This window comes from Bos taurus, chromosome X (genome assembly GCF_002263795.3).
Source record: "Bos taurus isolate L1 Dominette 01449 registration number 42190680 breed Hereford chromosome X, ARS-UCD2.0, whole genome shotgun sequence".
Taxonomy (NCBI): Eukaryota; Metazoa; Chordata; class Mammalia; order Artiodactyla; family Bovidae; genus Bos; species Bos taurus.
In genome coordinates this window covers 123191295-123207266 of record NC_037357.1, presented here as the reverse complement: position 1 = coordinate 123207266, position 15972 = coordinate 123191295, and the positions used below count along the sequence as shown (strand labels likewise).

At 39.9% G+C, this 15972-nt stretch overlaps 1 protein-coding gene across 12 annotated transcripts in view; it reads right to left on the bottom strand.

The window, feature by feature from the left end:
• BCLAF3 (BCLAF1 and THRAP3 family member 3) overlaps positions 1–15034 on the bottom strand; it is a 52447-nt gene extending 37413 nt beyond the window's left edge. For 6 of the 12 annotated variants that reach the window (XR_240753.5, XR_009493614.1, XM_010821484.4 and 3 more), the window contains exons 1-2: positions 14890–15034; positions 12552–12704 (exon numbers count right to left, since the gene is read on the bottom strand). The gene's annotated coding sequence lies outside the window, so the exon portion shown is untranslated. The other 6 variants (XM_005227583.5, XM_059883885.1, XM_059883883.1 and 3 more) reach the window with 5 other exon arrangements.
• Between the last annotated feature and the right edge of the window lie 938 nt (positions 15035–15972).

Here is a 15972-nt window from a genome sequence, read left to right as displayed (position 1 = left end):
TAAACATAAAATCAATTACATCAAAGATAAGACAGTTTTTTCTGTAAAAGGCCAGAGCATAACTATTTCAGATTTTGCAGTTCATATAAGGTCTTCATCATATTATCTTCTTCAAAAACATTTTTTTAAAAAATATAAAAATCATTTGTAGCTCAAGGACCACACAAAAATAGGCCCCAAAGGCCAAATGCATTGTAGTTTGATGATCCCTGAATTAAGTCATGAAAAAAGCTCAGAATACTGCCTGGCACACAGCAACTGCTAAATAAGTGTTTCAAAAAGAGGGAACACTCCCCCAGAATTCCTCTGAGCACAACCACTACTCCTCCTCCCCACCTTTCACCACTGGTTACGTACATATAACTGCAGTTACGTTCATACAATCACAATAAAAATATTTAGGAATACTTGATGATATATCCCACTTTTAAAATTGCTAGATAATAAGAATTACAATGCCTAATTATCATACTCAATTATCACCTAACTTCCACCAGATAAATACACCAAAACTTAAGCATGATTAGACATTTAGTTTGCTTCTGTTTTCTAAAACAAATAATGTCATATAAGTTAATTTTAGAAAACATATAAACTAGGTTTTAAAAATACATTTCAGTCTTTAAAAGAAACTGGTAGATTTAGGAACTGAATTTTTATAAAAAACACATTTGGGTATAATCTTTTATAAGTTGTTTTTAGCACAAGTCACTCAGTCGTGTCCGACTCTTTGCGACCCCATGGACTATATATATATAGTCCATGGGATTCTCCAGGCCAGAATACTGGAAGCCGTTCCCTTCTTCATTTCAGTAATCTTCCTCAGTTCTGATACTGTAGTTAAGTAGTGCCCAATTAACTGGACCCAACTCCCTGATGGCTTTCAAAATTATTGCCATGGGTCCATGAATAATACACACAGCTACCAAAAACGGACTACAGAATGAATAAGGGTATGTCTCACATATTAGAACCTCTATTTCGCAAATTTCTGAAGATACTACAGCCACTGTTAAAATATAAATGACTTCTTGTCACTACGAAGTTTTATCACTGACTAATATAAAAAGTACAACCGTTAAGTATGTGAACACAGGTTTGCAAATGGAGTTCTCATAGTCAAACATTTGCAAACTATTGCTATAATAAATTTCAGAAGAAAGTGTAAGGTCAAAGGTCTTGAACCAGATCACTCACCAGAATCACATTCAATTCAATTCAGTTATACACTGGTTCTTTTCAAAACAAAAATTGAGGCTGGGAAAAATTAGTTCAGATGTACTATGAAATTAAGACACTAAAGCAGAAAGTGTTTTCTTCTGAAAGTGAAGTTTCTCAGTCATGTCCGACTCTTTGCAGCCCCATGGACTGTAGCCTACCAGGCTCCTCTGTCCATGGGATTTTCCAGGCAAGGGTACTGGAGTGGGTTGTCATTTCCTTCTCCAGGGCATCTTCCCAACCCAGGGATCGAACCCAGGTCTCCCACATTGCAGGCAGACGCTTTACCATCTGAGCCACCAGGGAAGCCCAGTGTTTTCCTAGTAACTAAAAATATAAAAATGGGGGGGGGATGGGGGAAGGGATAGTTAAGGAGTTTGGGATGGACATGCACACAAAGCTTATATTTAAAATGGATAACCAAAAAAACAATAAATAAATAAATAAAATGGATAACCAACAAGGACCTACGATATAGTACATGAAACTCTGCTCAATGTTATGTGGCAGCCTGGATGGGAGGGGAGTTTAGGGGAGAATAGATACATAAATATGTATGGCTGAGTCCCTTCACTGTTCACCTGAAACCATCACAACATTGTTTGTTAATCAGCTATGCATGAGTGCTTAGTTGCTTTAGTCATGTCCAACTCTTTGAGACCCTATGGACTGTAGCCCACTGGGCTCCTCTGTCCATGGGATTTTCCTGGCAAGAATACTGGAGTGGGTTGCCATGTCCTCCTCCAGGAGGTCTTCCCAACTCAGGGATTGGACCCGGGTCTTCTGTGTCTCCTGCATTGTAAGCGGATTCTTTACCACTGAGCCACCAGGGAAGGCCCTAATCAGCTATAACCCAATACAAAATAAAAAGTTTAACAAAAGAAATATATATATAAAAATGTATTCATTTAACAAATGTCACTGAGTACATATGATTTGCCAGGCACTGTTCAAGGGAGAGAGCAGTGAAGAGAAACAGAAGAAGGTTCCTGCCCTCTTGGAGCTTACATTCTACTGAGGGAACTTACAATTTAATTAAAGAAGTTTTGAGTACATACCTATTAAACTGAACAAAAATAATAAAGCCTAAAGGTTGTACGGGAGACACCAAACACAGTTGATTGTGATGAAAAAGTATAATTTTCCCAGAGGGTAATTTTTTAATTCATTTTATTTTTTGTAAAACATTTATTGAGATACAACTCACATATCATACAACTCACCTATTTAAAGTGTACAGTTCAGTGTTTTTCAGTATATTCACAGGGATCTGTAACCACCACCACAATCTAATTTTAGAATATGTGATTCTTCATGATTGGTGTCTTTCCTTTAGCATAATGTTTTCAAGGGTTTTACTATTATCAGTACTTCATTCTTTCACAGTTGAATAATATCCCACTTTACTTTACGGGTATACCACATCTTGTGATTCATTTATCTCTCAATGAATATTTGGGTTGTTTCTATTTTGGGGGCTATTATGAATAATGCTACCATGAATATTTGCATACAAGTTTTGTGTAGACACAGTTTTTCAATTCTCTTGGGCATAAACCTAGGAGTGGAACTCCTGGGTTATACAATCACTCAATGTTTAACTTCTTGGGAAACTGCCAAAGTTTTCCAAAGCAGTTACATCATTTTACATTCCCACCAGCAACGTATGAAGGTTCCAATTTTTCCACATCATCATCGACATTTGTTATGGTCTGTCTGTTCCACTATAGTCATCCTAGTGAGGGTGAAACGGTACCTCACTGTGGTTTTGATTTGCATTTCCCTAATGATGGGTAACTTCAAAATATGTAAGAAATTATGAAACTAATCATGCCTACTTTCCTTTAATCTAATAATTTGTCTAAATGTGTTATTCTAGGATAATAATTTAAAAGAAAAAAGCAGCTATATATACTAAGATGTTTATATCAGCTTAATTTAAAATAGGAAAGAAAAAAATCCACTCAAACTAATTATAATGCAAATGCCCAACAGTCAATAAAAGATTAAACAAACTTAAAATACATACATCTAGTCACTCCCTACCTTTCTCCTAGCCTTGTATGTCTTTTCCTTCACATATCTTATTAGTTCACCAGAGCAAATGACTTGCTTTTCCCTGATCAGGCCATTCTGTTCATACCACATAGATGGCTTTCACTCACTCTGCCTGACAAATCCCTATTCTTTCAGGACTCTTTGACCATCATCTCCCTGAAATTCTTTCCCTGACTTTCTTTTTTTCCCCCTGAGTTCCTTTCTTTTTGGGAATTCTGAGTTTATTCTACAATTCTGTCAATACATTGTGATTATTTAATATAACTATTTATCTCAATAGGCAAAAGAGTCCAAATAGCACATCACAGAACACAAAACTCAAATGACCTATGGACATCTGAGATGTTCAACCTCAATAGTAACTGAGTAAATACCAATTCAGATCATAACCATTCCACACCTGTCAGAATGACCACAAAAAAATGGAAGTTGCATATTTCACAGTGTTGGTGAGGCTGTGGAATGATAGAGACTGTCGTACACAGCTAAGCAGGTATATAACCTGCTTATAACCAGTTTGGAAGTGGCTGGCAGTACCCGTTAAACTTCAAAATGCTCATATTCCATGAACTAGCAATTTCACTCAGGGATAGAGCTTAGAACAGTGGTTCTCCAACTTTAGTTCGAGGAAGAGTTACCTGCAAGGCTAGTTACAACACAGAATGCTGAGCCCTCCTCTGGGATGGGCCCTATTTCTAGCAAGTTCCCAGGTGATGGAGATTCTGCTGGTCCGGGGAATATAAAACTACTGGTTTACTCAAAATGGATTAAAGATCTAAATGTAAGACCAGAAACTATAAAACTCTTACAGGAAAACATAGGTAGAACACTCTCTGACATAAATCACAGCAAAATCTTCTATGACCCACCCCCTCGCAGAGTGCTGCTGCTGCTAAGTCGCTTCAGTTGTGTCCGACTCTGTGTGACCCCATAGATGGCAGCCCACCAGGCTCCCCCATCCCTGGGATTCTCCAGGCGAGAACACTGGAGTGGGTTGCCATTTCTTTCTCCAGTGCATGAAAGTGAAAAGTGAAAGTGAAGTCGTTCAGTCGTGTCCGACTCTTTGTGACCCCATGCACTCCTCCGTCCATGGGATTTTCCAGGCAAGAGTACTGGAGTGGATTGCCATTGCCTTCTCCAACCCCCCAGAGTAATGGAAACAAAAACAAAAATAAACAAATGGGACCTAATTAAACTTCAAAGCTTTTTCACAACAAAGGAAATTATAAGCAAGGTGAAAAGGCAGCCTTCAGAACGGAAGAAAATAATAGCAAATGAAGCAACTGACAAAGAATTAATCTCCAAAATATACAAGCAATTCATGCAGCTCAATACCAGAAAAATAAACGACCCAGTCAAAAAGTGGGCCAAAGAACTAAACAGACATTTCTCCAAAGAAGACATACAGATGGCTAACAAACACATGAAAAGATGCTCAACATCACTCATTATCAGAGAAATACAAATCAAAACCACAATGAGGAACACATGTATACCTGTGGCGGATTCATTTTGATATTTGGCAAAACTAATACAATTATGGAAAAACATAAATACAGTATACTAACGCATATATATGGAATTTAGAAAGATGGTAACGATAACCCTGTATACAAGACAGCAAAAGAGACACTGATGTATAGAACAGTCTTATGGACTCTGTGGGAGAGGGTGGGAAGACTTGGGAGAATGGCATTGAAACATGTGAAATGTCATGTATGAAACGAGATGCCAGTCCAGGTTCAGTGCACAATGCTGGATGCTTGGGGCTGGTGCGCTGGGAAGGCCCAGGGGGATGGTATGGGGAGGGGGGAGGGCGGAGGGTTCAGGATGGGGAGCATGTGTATATCTGAAATTAAAAAAAAGAAAAATAAAATAAAATAAAATAAAACTCGAAAAAAAAAATAAATAAAAATAAAATAAAATTAGAAAAAAAAAAAAAAACCACAATGAGGTACCATCTCACACTGGTCAGAATGGCCACCATCACAAAGTCTACAAACAATAAATGCTGGAGAGGGTGTGGAGAAAAGGGAACCCTCTTATACTGCTGGTGGGAATGCAAACTGGTACAGCCACTATGGAGGACAGTGTGGAGAGTCCTTAAAAAACTGGAAACAGAACTGCCATATGACCCAGTAATCCCACTGCTGGGCATACACACCAAGGAAACCAAAACTGAAAGAGACACATGTACCCCAATGTTCACTGCAGCATGGTTTACAATAGCTAGGACATGGAAGCAACCTAGATATTCATCAGCAGATGAATGGATAAGGAAGTTGTGGTATATACACACAATGGAATATTACTCAGCTATAAAAAGAACACATTTGAGTCAGTTCTAATGAGGTGGACGAAAGAGTGAAGTAAATCAGAAAGAGAACCACCAATACAGTATATTAATGCATACATGTGGAATTTAGAAAGAGAGTAACAATAATCCTATATGCAAGGCAGAAAAAGAGACACAGATGTAAAGAACAGACTTTTGGAATATGTGGGAGAAGGTGAAGGTGGGATTATTTGAGAGAATAGCACTGAAACATGTATATCACCATATGCAAAATAGATGACCAGTGCAAGTTTGATGCATGAAGCAGGGCACTCAAAGCTGGTGCTCTAGGACAACCCAGAGGGGTGGGGTGGGGAGTGAGGTGGGAGGAGGGTTCCGGATGGGGGGACACATGTGCACCTGTGGCTGATTCATGTCAATGTATGGCAAAAACCACCACAATATTGTAAAGAAATTATCCTCCAATTAAATTCATTAATTAAAAAAGAAAAACTACTGGCTTAAATGTTAAGGTATAGGTCACTCGGGAGAAAATGTTTACAAGTGAGATTTACTGGTTATGTGACAAAAAGAAGTATTACTTAGAATATTTTCCTCTGCCAATATGAAAATTAGCTTTATTAAAATTCAAACTATTCACTTAAAATTAGTGAATTTTACTGCATATAAGTTATACCTCAAAGCTGCAAAAGAAAAAAAAAAAAAAGCTTTGGGGTGATGAAAGTGCTGTAAGATTAGACCAGATATTATGGAGATGATTGCACAATACTGCTAACTATACTATCAAAAATCATGAACTGTACATTTTAAACCTGTAAAATATATCTCAATAAAGGTTTTTTTTAAGGTAACTTTGTTTGCATTTGCTTTTTTGGGTTCATCAGCTAGTAATAATTAGTAGTGGCTCAGGGACTTAGTGCATAAGAGAAGAGAGTTCATTTAAACTCTAGAGCTAAGACGGTTTTTACATTTTTAAAGCATTGTTTAGAAAGAAGAAGAATATGCAACAGAGACTGTATGTGGCCCACAGTCTAAAATATTTACTATTTGCTGCTGAGCTTAACTGCTCAGTTGTGTCTGACTCTTTGCGACCCCATGGACTGTAGCCCACCAGGCTCCTCTGTCCATGGGAATTCTCCAGGCAAGAATCTGGTCCTTTACAAAAAAAGACTGCCAATCCCCTGAATGAAACTGGGTAGGGCAGCAGGTCCTTGCGTGGTCTGCTGAGCTTCCCAAGTGGCTCAGAGATAAAGAATCCACCTGCCAATGCAGGAGACGTGGGTTTGATTCCTGGGTTGGGAATATCCCCTGGAGAAGGAAATGGCAATCCACTCTAGTATTTTTTTTTAAATCAAGTCATGAAAAGACATGAAGAAATCTTTTTTAAAAATTATTTTCCTGAAGTATACTTGATTTACAATGTTGTGTTTAAATTCTGCTGTACAGAAAAATGACTCAGTTATACATACATATATATTCTTTTTCACATTTTTCCTGTATAGTTTATCACAGGTTATTGAATATGGTTCCCTGTGCTATACAGTAGGACTTTCTTGTTTATCCATTCTGTACAGGATAGTTTGCATGTGCTGGTCCCAAATTCCCAGTCCATCCCTCCCCCATGTACTCCAGTATTCTTGCCAGGGAAACCTCAAAGACAGAGGTCGCAAAGAGTTGGACACAATTTAGTGACTAAACAAAACACTTGTGACTAGCAAAGGACAGAACTGGAGAGGAAAAAAAAGAAAAAGAAACACCAGCAGGGTTTGTGCCTGGGGAGAAGGAGGTATCAATAACAAAAGAGAAATTCATTTATACTGTTCCTTCAGAGTGAACTGTTTAAGGGCAGTGAATGAATCTGTGTGCCCTTGAACTTAGAAAGATGACTGGACAACAGGGGTATCCACTCCCAGGAGGATGCTGAAGGGGATGCTGGTGCCAAACAAAGCCATTCCTACCAGGACAGAACTGGACACACCCCCTCACCTGCCTGAAAGGCCCGGCTCCAGCAGTTCTCTCCTTCCACAGCATCACTTCCCTTCCCCATTAGGTCCCTTCCATCACTATACAACCTCTCTCTCCGTTTACAAACAAAATCCTCAAAGGGCTGCCTGTATACCACAATCATTCTCACATTCTTCTCCTCCCATTCTACTTGTCCCCTCACCAATCTACCTTTCCACTCCACCAAACTGCTCCAGTCAAGATCACTAACAAAATCCACGCTAAATCCAATGGTTTTTTTCCCTCTTTTTCCTGGATCTACCTGCAGCACCAGATGGTTAATCATACCTTCCTCCCAGAAACATTTTCTGCACCTGGATTCCAGAATACTACACTTGCCTGGTTTTCCTCATACCTCTAACAATGCTTTCTGTCTCCTTTACTGGTTTTTCCTTATCTCACCATCCTGATCCTTAAATAGTGAAGCCAGTCTTCCTCTAAATAGTGACTTCAGTCTTTGACTTTTCATTGTCTACACTCTCTTCCCAGTCTGCACTTTTCTTCAATCTCATGGCTTTAAATACTCTCTATATACTAACAACCCCAAGTTGACATATCCAGCCCTCACCTATCCTCTCTGTTTCAGCCTTCCACATCCAACAGACTGCTGGACGCTGTAAACATGTCCAAGAGCAAACTCCATACCTTCTTCCAAAATCTGCTCAGGGTTTGCCCCACCTCAATAAATGGCAACCCCATCCTTAAGAGTTTTCAACAAAGAGGAAACATAACTGTCCAATAAACATACAAAAAGATACCCAACACTACCTACTCAGGAAGATAAAATTAAAACAACGGAGTACCATTTCATACTCATTAGATCTGAAAAACTTTTAATCTGACGACCCCCATATGTTTACAAGGAAGCAGGAAAAGACAATTTCTCAACTGAGGAAAATTTGTCCTCCAAAAAACATGAAGTAGAAGCAAACTCTAACTTTATACACCAAACAGAATATATCCCAAAGCATTTAGGAATATATATTTTAAAAACTCACCTTGAATCAGAAATTTAAAAACTAAGAACAGAAACATATCAAAAAACAGAGTGATATGACTGAAAAAAATTAACTGAACTAAACGGAAAGAATGGGAGAAAATGGCTGAATTATCTCAGAAGTGAAATTGGACTATACAGTCCATGAAGTTCTCCAGGCCAGAATACTGGAGTGGGTAGCCGTTCCCTTCTCCACGGGATCTTCCCAACCCAGGGATGGAACCCAGGTGTCCTGCATTGTAGGTGGATTCTTTACCAACTAAGCCACAAGGGAAGCCCAAAAATTATCTCAGAAGGGAAGAATAAATTACCAGGTGCCCCAGGGGAAATATATGAAATGATTCAGTCACTTTGGCAAACAGTCTGGCAGTTTCTTAAAAAATTAAACATAGTAGTTACCATATGACCCAGCAATTCTAATCCTAGGTATATACCCAAAATAAATAAAACCATGCATCCACATAAAAATTTATACACAAATGCTCATAACAGCATTATTCACAATAGCCAAAATGCAGAAACAACTCAAATGTTCATTGAGAGATGAATGCATAAACAAAATGTGGTACCCCCATACAGTGGAATATTATCTGGCCATAAAAAGGAACGAGGTACTGACACACAGTCAGACAGGGATGAATCTTGAAATCATTATGCTAAGGGAAAGAAGCCAGTCACAAAAGACCACATATTACAAGATTCATTTATATGAAAGGTCCAGAATAGGCAAATCCATAGAAACAGAAAGTAGACTGGCAGTTGCCTGGGTGTGGTAGGGGGAGGGGAGGCACTGGGGGAAATGGGCACAGGGTCTCTTTTTGGTGTGATGAATATGTTTTAAAACTAGACTGATGATGGTTACACAACTCCGTGAATGTATTAAAAAAACACTGAATTGTAGACTTTTAAATGGGTGAATTGTGTGGTATATTAATTATAACTCGGTAAAGCTGTTACAAAAAAACAACAACAACTGACAGAGATTCCATACTAAATGTGAACTCAGCATTTACAAATGCAAAAAAACTGACCAGGAAAGCCTTTGTAACAAAGACGCCACACTGCCAGCAAAGAACCAGGTCAACTCAGAACCCACAGAACAAGAGGGCAATCAGCAGATCAGAGAAGTCAGACCTCAAGAGAACAAGTCACAGTCTATTCTCCTAGCCACAGTGGTTGGGTGCTGTCACCAGTTCACAGTAACGAGGAGCTGGAAGTGGATATAGAACCTCAGCATTGCCTATTATTATTCTACTCTGATTCCATGGACACAGTTATATTTCTCTCACACACAAAAAAGGTTAAATAAATAGGGGAGTGGGTTTCTCAGATGGCGCTAGTAGTAAAGAACACACTTGCCAATGCAGGAGACATAAGAGACGTGGGTTCAATCCTGGGTCGGGAAGATCCCCTGGAGGAGGGCATGGTAACCTACTCCAGTATTCCTGCCTGGAGAATCCCATGGATAGAGGAGCATGGAGGGCTATGGTCCATGGGGTTGCAGAGAGTCAAATACGACTGAAGCAACTTAGCACACAAATGGGGAGCAAAGGCATAAGTACAAAGGTTAACCATTAGACAAAAATAAAAACCTTCCTCTTTTTAATACAGAAGAGCAAAAACTACACATCACAGCATAAAGAAATAGCAAGTATAACAAAATACACATGATTATAAAATATTATGATAGACCAAACATATCAGTCCTAATAGTAAATGTGATAGGCTTAACTCACCTACTAAAATAAACAGGTTCAATTTGGCTCGCAAAACACGTATTTGTATAAAATACACATCTAAAACAAAGTAATCGTGAAAGGTTAAAAATAAAAGGATGGCCAAATTATACAAGGCAAATTGAAATAAGAGAGCAGGGGTGGGAAACCTGGAATCAGGCAAAGCAGAATTCAAGTCCCAAAGCATTCATCATGTCAAAGAAAGACACTTCAATGTTAAAAGTCACAGTCCTCGATGAAGACAGAACAAATAAAAATACACATATTTACAACAAGTAACACTGCAACCACCTTCATGAAACAAAAACTACAATAGATGCAAGCAGACATAGAAACACTAACAATAGGAGACTTTCATATAACATGCTTAGTGGTATTAAGACAAAAATGAGATAGAAGATCTAAACAGCAAAATCAACAGGGTAAATCTTAAGTATATTTATCAAACTCTACATTTTGATACTATTTGACAATATTCTTCTGAAGTTTCCACATCACATTCACCAAAAATACATTAGGTCACAAAGAACACATCAGTTAGCTGCACATAATAGAAACATTACAAACAAAACTTTCTGATCATAACGCAATAAAACTAGTTTACTAACAAAAACAAAAAACAAATTTCACCTAGAAATTTTAAAACCTCTTATTAAACAACTCCTGGATACTCTAACATAGATCTTTAAAGAAATAATGACAATAAAAGCTCTACATATCAGATTCTATGGGATGCATTTAAAGTAGTCATCAAAGAAAAATTCATTGCACTAAACTTATTTATCAATAAAAATGAAAGAATTAAATACATTTACTTCCAAGATAAAAAAAAGGAACTAAAAAGCAGCAAAGTAAACCAAAAGAAAGCACAAGGAAGGAAATAAAGATAAAAGTAGAGGAAGAGAAAAGTAGATCTAAGTAATAAATCAGAATTCTGTAGTTTTGGGAAAAATTAAAATGGATAAACCACTAAATAATATAACTTGACTAGGAAAAATAATATAACTTGACTAGAAAAAATAAAAAGAGCAAAGGGGAAATAACCAATGAAATAGAAGAAACATTTTAAATCATGAGATTATTTTATAGCCTTCTATCCAATAAATTTGAAAGCCCTGATGAAATGGATTATTTTCTAGAAAAACTGATTATTACTAAAATGACCACATTAAAAAGCTTGAACAGACCAGTTTCCATAAAAAGCTTGAACAGACCAGTTTCCATAGAATAAACAGAGAAAGTTATTAAGAAAACATTACATGAAAAAGCAGCAGGCCCAGAGTGTTTCACAGGGGAATTCTACCAAACTTTCAAACATCAGATTGCCTCAATGCTCTATAAATTATTCCAGAGCTGGTATATGGGGATAAGGATCAAGCCTACAGGAACATTAACCTTTTGAGGAGATGAACCAGCCAAGACTGAGAACGAACATCCTCTAAGGAAGGTGGGAACCCTGGAGCATAGAAGGATGTTTCAATAAAAGAGACTTTCATAGCAAAAGCTATATAAAGACCCAATAAAAGGAATGAAAAGTGTGAATACATGGCTTGAGGAAGGTAAGGAGGCTGAGAAAGCCAATTATTAACAACATTTTCTAACAGTCTGTCTGGCACGGGAGGAGAGAAGCTGGGTTGCAGTTGAGGGATAGGGGTCTAGGCAGGAGGTTTTGAAATGGGAGCAATTTGAGCAGGTTTATTATTGATAAGGAAAAATTATGTGCATGGCACTGGGGACATAATGGAGAATGACAGTCATAGTAGAAATCTGTCTAGGTCCAATTAGTTCAGTGTTTCCTTTGATTCCTTACTATCAACTCCAAATAATGTAGTCAATTTCTCTCAATATTTCACATTTATATATTACCTTCTTCAAATGTCCAGACTGAATTTTTATCAGCAGTCACATTTTATGTTAATTTGGCAAACATTACTCACTGCTAGCACCTGCTAGGGGCAAATCATACAAAGTCAGAAGAGACCCAGTTTCTTTACTGCAGAAGCTCAGTCTTCACAGGATAAGAAGGATCACCAAGGTACCAGTACTTTGTAGTTCACTAAGTTGTTTTGCAAACACTATCTCATTTAATCCTCATAAGCCTTTGAGGAAGCCAGAATTACCTCCATTTCACAGATGAAGAAACCAAGCCTCAGAAAAGTTAACCAACCTGCCCCAAGAGAAAGACGAAAAATCAGAATCCAGGGATTCCAACATTAACACTTCCCCGCCTTGCAACTCCTACCTTCAGAAAGAGGACTCTGAAGTGACTGCCTGGTCAGCAGAATTGGACTTTAGCACACTTGAGAATAGTTGACATCCTGCATCACATCTAAAATTTCCGTCTAAATTTGGAAAGCAGCTTTTATGTCCTCTAGCTGCCTGGATATTCTGTAGCCTGTAGGGCACAAAGACTATGTTTTATTCATCATGATCTCAAGGACTGTGTTTTATTTAGCTTTTTATCTGTCCCCCTCAGCTTTATATATAGTGCTTTTAATTATTTTCTCCTTCAACATTAGCAGATTCATTCATTCAATTTCATAACTCTGATATCATTATCAATATAATCTAGGGCATCTGTGTAAAACTTCAAATTTAAAGGTGAAAGAGTGGGGGCAAAGGGTATCACAGAACAGCTTTCTGAATTCAGAAATTAACATTAGAAAATCAATATGCTCATGTGCTCTGACATTTTTACAATATGGTAAAAATTAGCAACGAGACAAAGTATATTTAAATGTACTTTCATTTGACCCTTAAAATCACCCTGCAAGAAATGCAAGGTAAAGGCACTATAACCTCCAATTCAGAGTTGAGCAAACTGTCCATGTTCAAGATAATCAGATATACTGGAATTCGAGGAAGTCCTGACTTCAAATCTGTTCACTTTATAATGCCTTTGCCTCACCAAGATAACCCTTCTTTAGGAAACCAGTGAAGGAAGACTAGAAGATGAGAAACAGAATTGCCATCAACCAATAAGCAGCGTGGGGGGCGGGCACGAAGAATGTCATCAACAAATAAGAGGCATGGGGGATGTGGGCGGGGCGGGGCGGGGTGGGAAGAAGAGGACTTCTAGAGGAGGATACCTGTACTTGATTGCAGAAGAACATAAATGGCCCTGAAGGGGTCCTATAAAAATCCTTTAACTGTTGCCTTTTGTTAGGGTGGGGAAAAGGACATCCACAGATTGTTGGTGGGAGTGCAAAATAGCACATCCTTTCCAGAGGGAAATTCACATTAAAAAAAAAAAAAAAACCAACAATTCTATCACTTAGGAATGTACACTAAAACAGTAATCATGGATGTGCAGATTTTACATTTCTCCAACCAAGTGTTTAAGTAGTGACAAACTGGGAATAACCAAGTAAATTACTGCAGCCAAATAACGGCATGCTATGTAGTCAGGAAACAAAAAAACTGGTTATCAAAGAGAATCTACTTCATAATTCATATATTCATCTCTAAAAAAAAAAAAAGATGGAAAGTGTATCCCCAGCGTAAACACTCACAATGGTTATTTGAACGGTGAAAGAAGAGTTATCTTCCTCACCGTGGTTCTGTATATTTTAGAAATTGTATATATAAATATATTATTAAATATTTCGCTATATAAATATTTCTAATCAAATGTTTTAAAGGCTTCTGGGGAGGGTGTGAAAGAGCAGGGCTTTCAAAAGAACACTTTAGTAGCCATTTTAAAAATACCACGTGAAAAAATAAAGCATTCTACACCGTTAGCATTAAAACACCATCGAAAAATAAAGCACTCATCATGAATCTACATCAAAATCTTTTATTTTCAAATTCAGGAAAACGTTAAGAAGGTTGCCTGGCCAGAAGTCTGAGAGACCTTCTTGATTTCTACCTGTGGTTTTTAGTTTGTTTCAGAAAAGAAAAGCAATCACCTAAGAGGCAGCTCGAAAAGCACCTCGGCAGGAAAATATGTGACAGGATAAGTTTCTCTCAGATTTCTTTCCCTCCCGACCTACGGACAGGGCAAACCTGACAATAGCCGGCCCAGTTTCCTAAATACACCTCAGAGAACCACAGAAGATTCAATTTTCAATATGTTTCTAAAAAGACAAGTTTTACTTTACAATGCAGGATAAAGAGCAGCCTTCACTACTCACTCTGGACGTTAGCAGAGGAAGACGCCGCTTCCCGGCAGGAGAGCCTCCCGAGAAGGACAAAGCGGGGGCTCCTCGGCTAGGGTCCCTCCGGCGACGCGTCGGCAGCCGCCTCTGGGAAAAGGGCTCTGTCCCTGGGCACCGCCCCCTCCCCCCGCCCGTCCCCAAGACAGACGATCATGACCGCTGGGGGCCGAAGCCTGCCCGACAACGGGCGAGGGTCAGGGCCCCGGCAGCAGGTGCCCGGGTCGCCGCGTCTAAAATAAGGCACCGATCTAGTGTCCAGAGATAAGGGAGCAGTCCCCCGGGATCCCAAGCTGGGCCGCCGCGTCCTCCCAACCGCCTCAACCGTCTCACCCGCTACCCCAAGAACCGTTCTCTAAGGCGACGGACACGCCCTCCCCTCGGCCCGGAGCCTCCTCGACTCGCCCGCCCCCCAGGGCCGCTCACCGGACCGAGAAGTTCCCGCTATCGCAGCCGCCGCCGCCGCCGCCGCCGCCGCCGGCCCCTCGGGCCTCGCCCCTCACACGGCCGCCGCCTCCCACAGAAACGGCAACACGGTTACCTCAGCCGGGCCGCGGGACCCGGAACCACTTCCTTCCGGAACCGCCTCGCCCCGCCCCCGCCCTGGCCACGCCCACTGCCCGGTACCTCGCGCTGAGCGCGCTCTCCCACCGACCTCTGCTCTCAACGCTTTCCCGGTGACGGATGCCCCGCCTGAGTGGCTCCGGCCTGAGCTCCTGCGCCCTCTGCCGGCCGTTCCCACCTCTGCAGCTCTGTCCAGGGCGCATGCGCCGTCTGCCGCTCTCCCTCCGGGAAGGAAGGACCACAATGGGTGCAATGGTTCGCGGATCCTGGAGGTTAAAGGTCAGGGGTAGGAGCTCACCCCTCAGTCACAAGCAGGAGATTGGTCCCTTGGATTTCAGCCCACCCGAACCTGCAATGGCTGTGGCCTCTTTCCTGCCTGCTCAATTTCTAACCATTCCCCATGGCCTTAAATTAAGCTTCTACCCAAAAAACAAAACCTCCCCTCTAGACCTTCCAAACAGGTTAATGATACCATTATCTCCACCATGCAATTAAAAATATTAACTCATTTTTGCCAGCTCTCTTGATTTCCCTCCTCCCACACTCCATCCAGCACCCCAAAGGTAGTATGTCCTCACTCTTGAAGCTTTCTCACTTGACACTTTGATGTTCTTTTTACCTCTTGCAAGATTTCTCTTTCAGGGTCCACTCCATCAGGTGGACATTTTATCTTGCTTTGCCACCATCATCTACTTCCTGCATAAGTTTCCCTCTCCACCTGAATTACTGCCATCAACCTGATGAATCCAACACCCATGCCTAAGGCATGCTTCCTTAACTTCCTCAGTCCAGATGACTTGACCTCTATTCTACTTAATCCATCCGTTCCCAGGTACCCATTCTATAAAATCTAGATATCCATCACTTCATACTGTGTTGTAGCTAAAACCTTAAGTTTACAAACCCCATTTATTTGGACTCAATCCTCATTCTTGAAGTCCTGTG